Source organism: Cervus canadensis, chromosome 25 (assembly GCF_019320065.1).
Source record: "Cervus canadensis isolate Bull #8, Minnesota chromosome 25, ASM1932006v1, whole genome shotgun sequence".
In the NCBI taxonomy this organism is placed as follows: domain Eukaryota; kingdom Metazoa; phylum Chordata; class Mammalia; order Artiodactyla; family Cervidae; genus Cervus; species Cervus canadensis.
The window spans coordinates 12,420,269-12,426,970 of record NC_057410.1 but is presented as its reverse complement, the minus strand read 5'-3'; positions in this window follow the sequence as shown (position 1 = coordinate 12,426,970).

The window sequence follows — 6,702 nt, the reverse complement described above, 5'->3', positions numbered from 1 at the left end:
ACAGGCAGTGAATGCTAGCTGTCTAGGTATCTGTTGACTGTTGGTTGCAATCAGTAAAGATTTAAAATCAGTGCATATTACTATAGATGCTCCTTGGAAGGAAAGCTACGACAAACCTATAGCCTAGTAAAAAGCAGAGACATCACTTTGCCAACAAAAGTCTGTATAGTCAAAGCTATGGTTTTTCCAGTAGTCATGTATGGATGTGAGAGTTGGACCATAAAGTGCCAAAGAATTGATGCTTTCGAATTGTGGTGCTGGAGAAGACTCTTGAGAGTCCCTTAAACTGCAAGGAGATCAAACCAGTCAAACTTAAAGAAAGTCAACCCTGAATATTCATTGGAAGGGCTGATGCTGAAGCTGAAGCTCCAATAGTTTGGCCACCTGATGTGAAGAGCTGACTCACTGGAAAAGACCCTGATGCTGGGAGGGATGGAAGGTAAAAGGACAGAAGATGGGATGGTGAGACAGCATCACTGATTCAATGGACATGAATCTGAGCAAACTCCGGGAGATAGTGAAGGACAAGGGAGCCTGTAGTGTGCTGTAGTCCACGGGGGTCACAAAGAGCTGGACACGACTTAGCAACTGAACAGTTAACAGTAAATAGATAGCTAATGAGAACTGACTGTATGGCACAGGGAGCTCTACCCAGTTCTCTGTGGTGACCTAACTGAGAAGGAAATCCAAAAAACCGCGGTTACATGTATATGTAAAGCTGATTCACTTTGCTATACAGCAGAAACTAACACAATGTTGAAAAGCAAGTATACTCAGTAAAATAAAATCAGTATGTTATTTCACTGTGATTTGCATCTTCTCTTCCTTTGCTGGCTCGGGGTCTCTGGAAAGGGTGGTGGGAGTAGAGAGAGTCTCTTGTGCCTTCCAGGTGTTCCTGATTAGGACACGAGTCTCCCAGCTTTGTGATTATTTGTTTACTTGCCTTCCAAAAATAAGCTGTGCCAGGGCAGGGGCCCTGTCTTACTTTATGCATCCAGCACACAGCCCAAGGCATTTGATTCAGGTTACGAGATGAATACATTATTGCCCGCCCATGAATGTATAAAGAAGGAAGATCATTTCACCAGTGTCTTCCTTTTATCTCAAATTCCCCAAGAGCAGGTAAGTTAATACTTTGTTCAATCTGTTCAGTCCTGTAACTCTTGACCCTGAGTGACTTCTCATTTACATAAATAATGTTCACTGTTGGCTGGAAAGCGATTGCAGAATCAAGGAGAAATAACACACAATATGCAGTTTTCATTCTAGTGACTCTGCACCAAAATATGAAACAGATTCTCTTTCTTATTTTTGAGAAAGACAAGAGAGCTGCTTGTCTAGAATCACTGTTCTCTTTGTCAATGAATGAAAGGTTCTTGTGTTTGCAAGGGTTTCACATGATGTACTAAAAAAAAAAAAAAAAAAGAAAGGAAAAAGGCGTGTAAAGTTTTCCATAGCAAGTGTGCTTACCAAATTTGTGTGAACTACTTAATTGCAGAGAATTCAGAGGGATAAACCGCACTTCTGGGCAGAGTTAACAGAAAGGGTGCAGGATGCTGTGGTGTTTTTCCTTTGGTTTCCCCTTTCCTCCCTAGCTTTCACAGATCCAAAAACAACAAAAGCAGCAGCAGCAGCAACAATAACAAAAACCTACAAATTATTTTTTAATTAAATCTGAAATTTTGAAGCTTATTTCCAAGGGACTAACAATATTTGTCATCAAGCTAAATTAATAGCAGGAAAATAAAAATTTTTTTCTTGTCCTTAAAGTACCAACAGTGTTTAATAGAAGCAACTTAAATCCTTCAAAAACTTTCTACGGTTCTCAAATAAACCCCGGATTGAGATAAAAGCCTTCTTAACTCCAAAGATTTCAAAAGAATTACACAAATAACTATTTTTGTAAAATATTAAAATCTAGATGAATCCTGAAACTAGTAAATGAAGATTAACTCTGGATATTTAGAAAAGATCTATATGCGTCAAATATCTATGTGTGTAAAGCAAGATGGGCATTGTCGTTGTTTAGTGGCTCAGTCATGTCTGACTCTTTAGCGACTTCGGACTATAGCTCACCAGGCTTCCCTGTCCACGGGATTCCCCAGGCATGAATACTGGAGTGGGCTGTCATTTCCCTCTCCAAGAAGAGCATTAGTTTCATTAATTAATGAACCAGCAGGGGTGGTAAATGGAATTTTAATAAGTAGAAGTTAATTTATGTTAAAAAATAAATAAGTTAATCCAAGTAGCTTCAGATGACAACCCTCTAAACCAACTGCCCTATTTCTAAGGGTAATTATGAATGATACTAAAAGGTTTTGCTTAACTCCACTCAATGATTTTTCTGTATACTGGTCTACTATGTATGTGAAAATCTGGCACCAGCCTCAAGATTGGGCTTTCTAAAATAAGTTAGCTTCTATCAATCATTAATACTTTGTTTGAGTTGGCATCTGAGCTAGCATGATGTGAAGGCAAGAACTCTTGGTAGGAAGGTAGACTGCAGGGGTCAGGAAAGGTGAACACAAAAACTGGTTTAAGAAAAAAAAAAAAAAAGCAACTGTCTCTGTCAGCAGAGACCTCCTTGGGTGGAACATTTAGAGTGAAATCATACCCTGGACTGTGGCCAGCTCACCCAAGTCAATGGCAGCTTCTAAGGCTTTTCAGGAGATGGCAGATAATCTTTTCTTGGCACATGTTCTCTCCTCTCTCCATGTGGCCCTGGCATAGGGCAGAGGTCAAGCCCATAGTCTGTGTGGCCAGACTTACAATTCAGCTGTATGACCTTGGACAAAGATTTTTTGTCCAAGGTCAAAATTTAGTTTTCATTTATGCATGTTTGCTCCATTAAAATGCAACTTTCATGAGGGTGAGAACTTTCTCTAGTTTGTGATCATAGAAGAGGACCTAGTGCATAGTAGGTGCTCAGTTCTTAGTTTTTTCACAACTTAATTGCTCTGTGCCTTTATTTTGTGTGTGTGTTAGTTGCTCAGTCATGTCTAACCCTTTGCAGCCCCATGGACTGTAACCCGCCAGGCTCCTCTGTTCACGGGATTTCCCAGACAAGAATACTGGAGTGGGTAGCCTTTCCCTTCTACAGGGGATCTTCCTGACTCAGGGATCGAATCTAGGTCTCCTGCATTGCAGGCAGATTCTTTACCATCTGAGCCACCGGGGAAGCCCATGCCTTTATTAGCTAATATTAATAAAGCAAAAAGGGGACAAAAGTTCAAAAACACTTTATATAGTTTTACAAGATGCATGGCAGGGGAAAAAAGTGACTAAGAAGGACCAACAGTATCCTAGGGTCCCAGTGGATGCATTCCTGGGGGAAGTGGGCCTCTAATTTCTGGTGGAGGAGGTCTCATTCCTGGATGGAAAATGCCTACTGGTGTCTCTCAAGTAGGGGAAAGCCCAATGGATGGGCCCAAGGGTGGTCTCATATCATTAGAGAAGCCATAATGCCATGTAATCCATCCCCAATTCAAAAGAGTCCATAGTCTTTCATTAAAAACCAGTATCTAAAAATGGGAAGTATATTCCATAAGTACTTAGGCTGAGTCTTAATTCAGTATCTTCAGAGTAATTTTAGCCATCACTTCCTCACAATGATACAATCTCTTCACAAACCCATACTTATTCACTAAATGAGTGAATGAAGCATTTAACCTCTCTGGGCCTAGTTTTCTCATGTTTAAAATGAGGATAATGGTAGTGAAATATGACACATACACAGGTAACGACCTCTGTCAAAATGTAAGAATAGGGTTTACCCATCCGAGGGGCCCTTCCTGTTCAGAGGAGCATGGTCTCAGGATGTGCAGCTGCTGACAAAAGGGGGCAAATAAAGTCATTGCAGGTGGGTCCTGTTATGTGCATTGTTTAATTGTGTTTACTTGGAGTTCACTCGGCTCTTTCAAGAAAGAGACTTGATCATACAGATGTCCTTATGCTCCTATTTTTGTTTTCTTGACACTAATATTTAGTGAAATGAAAGTGACTCAAATGAAATGTGATTGAGGAAGGAAGAGGGATGGAAGTGAAAATTGTCAGTTGCATTCTGAAGCCCTCATTCTCATTTGACTTCCATGTGGGTGGGAAAATATTTTTAGAATTCAGTATGCTCAGTTACAAAATAAGTGTATAAACATTGGAATCTTTCCTACAGATGGTTGTGTTCCGTTGGGGGAAAAAAATAATGGAAATATTTTTGCAATAGCAAAACTAAATATTAAACACCAATGAATAAATTTAAGAAATACAAAGGCCTACATGAAGAATCCTCTGCAACTTTATTCAGAGGCATAAAGAAGACATTTATATGAAGAGACACACTTTATGGATGAGAAGATTCATTATTATAAAGGCATCAATTCCCTAATTCATTTATAAATTTAATGTGAAACTTTCCACAATATTTTTCTTGGACCTATTCAAAATAATTTTAAATATCAATTTTTTAGACTAAACTTATAAAAATAACCAATATAGTTTTAGCAAGACAGAAGAATATGATAAAGGAAGGATTTGTCTTATCAATTGTCTAACAAAACATATTAAAAAGCATAATACTTAAAGTATAATAAGTAAGACTGCTAGTCATAACCCCCAACATTTATTTTATGGCCTGCTAAGGCTCATGAACAGTAGTGTGAAAAACACTGGTTTACAGATATTTAAAATGGGCAATTTGGTTAAATATAGTATAGCGATAATGTAGAATACATACAGCTATTAAAAATAATGTGATAGAACTATATTTATTGGCATAGAAAGGTGTTGACAACATATTGGTAACTTAGACCTACTAGAATTAATCCATTTTGAAAGAACAACAAAAATATATGCAGAGAAAAAAAATATGAACAGATGAGTGCCTATATGTTAACAAAGGTATAGCCCATTTGTCTTTAGCTTAAACATTTTTTCTAATTTTTTGCTGTTATAAATAACAGTATAAATACTAACTTTATGAAAAAAACATGTTTTGAAATTCCAAATGATGCTTTTGGGATAGGTTTCTAGAAATAGAATTACCATAATACACATTTTTAAGGTTATATTGTAAAATTATTTTCCTAAAGGGTTGCAGCAATTTTCATTCCTATCAGCAATATGTGAACCAACATGTCCTTTTAATCATATTCATATTAAGCATCTCATTTTAAAAACTAATAGATATAAAATTCTAAATATATGCATTTGCTATTTAGATAGGCTAAATTATTTTCACTGTAGTTTTAATTTATATTTCTTTTATTTCCAGTGAGGTTAATCACTTTTCCACACATCAGTTATTTGTATTTCCTCTTTTGTGTATTGTTGCAAATGCTTTCTGGCATTTCCTTTTGAGTAAGAATGAACATTCACACCATGATGACTGCTATGACTCAATTCTTTTTTTAATTTTAATTTTATTCGAGTATATTGATTATATGTTTGTTAGTGTGAGGTACACAGCAAAGTGATTCAATTATACATATACACATATTCATTGTTTTTTTAATTATTTCATAAGTATACAGAATAGTGAGTAGAATTCCCAGTGCTATTTACTTGTCATTTACTTTGACTTGACTCTTTTTGTTTCTAGAGAATATATTATTCTATAACCCCGTATCAAAACTCAGTGTCTAAAATCTTCTCTCATCTAAAGTCCTACCTCATCATACGAAACGTTTTACATTATCTAGGGACCTATATGTTCTACAAATGTATTAAAATCATCCATTGCCATAGATATCTTTCATCCACTCTTGATTTGTTGTTGCTGTCGCTAAGTCATGTCTGACTCTTTGTGACCTCGTGGACTGCAGCATGCCGGGCTTCCCTGTCCTCTACTTCCCTTCCCCTCCACTTTCCTGGATAGTGGAGCAATGTGAACTGCTCAAATTCACATCCACTGAGTTGGTGATGCTCTCTGACCATCTCATCTTCTGCCACCCTCTTCTCCTCCTGCCCTCAATCTTTCCCAGCATCAGGGTCTTTTACAATGAGTCAGCTCTTTGCATCAGGTGGCCAAAGTATTGAAGCTTCAGCATCAATCCTTCCAATGAATATTCAGAATTGATTTCCTTTAGGATGGACTGGTTTGATCTCCTTGCAGTTTGATCTTGATACTTCTAACATAATGGCTTTTATTTATTTCCTTATTTTTGAACTTTTTTTTGTATTGGGGTATAGCCAACTAACAACACTGTGATCGTTTCAGGCGGACAGCAAAGGGACTCAGCCACACAGACACATGTTCTGTCCTCCCCCAAATCCCTCTCCTATCCAGGCTGCCACATAACATTGAGCGGAGTTCCATGTGCTATATAGTAATTCCCTGTTGGTTATCCATTTTAAATATAGCAATGTGTACATGACCATCCCAAACTCCCTAACTGTCCCTTCCCCAGCAATTGTAAGTTTGCTTTCGAAGTCTGAGTCTCTTTTTGTTTTTTAAGTAAGTTCATTTGTATTACTTCCTTTTAGATTACACTTACAAGGGATGTCGGATGATATTTCTCCTTCTCCGTCTAACTTACTTCACTCAGTGTGATACTCTCTAGGTCCGTCCATGTTGCTATAAATGTCATTATTTCATTCTTTTTAAAATTTACATTTCTTTTTTCCCCTCTAAGTGTGCCTCCCCAAAGTAATTTTAACTAATATGTTGGACCATTACTCTATGACTTTTATTTACACAGCATAAAACCC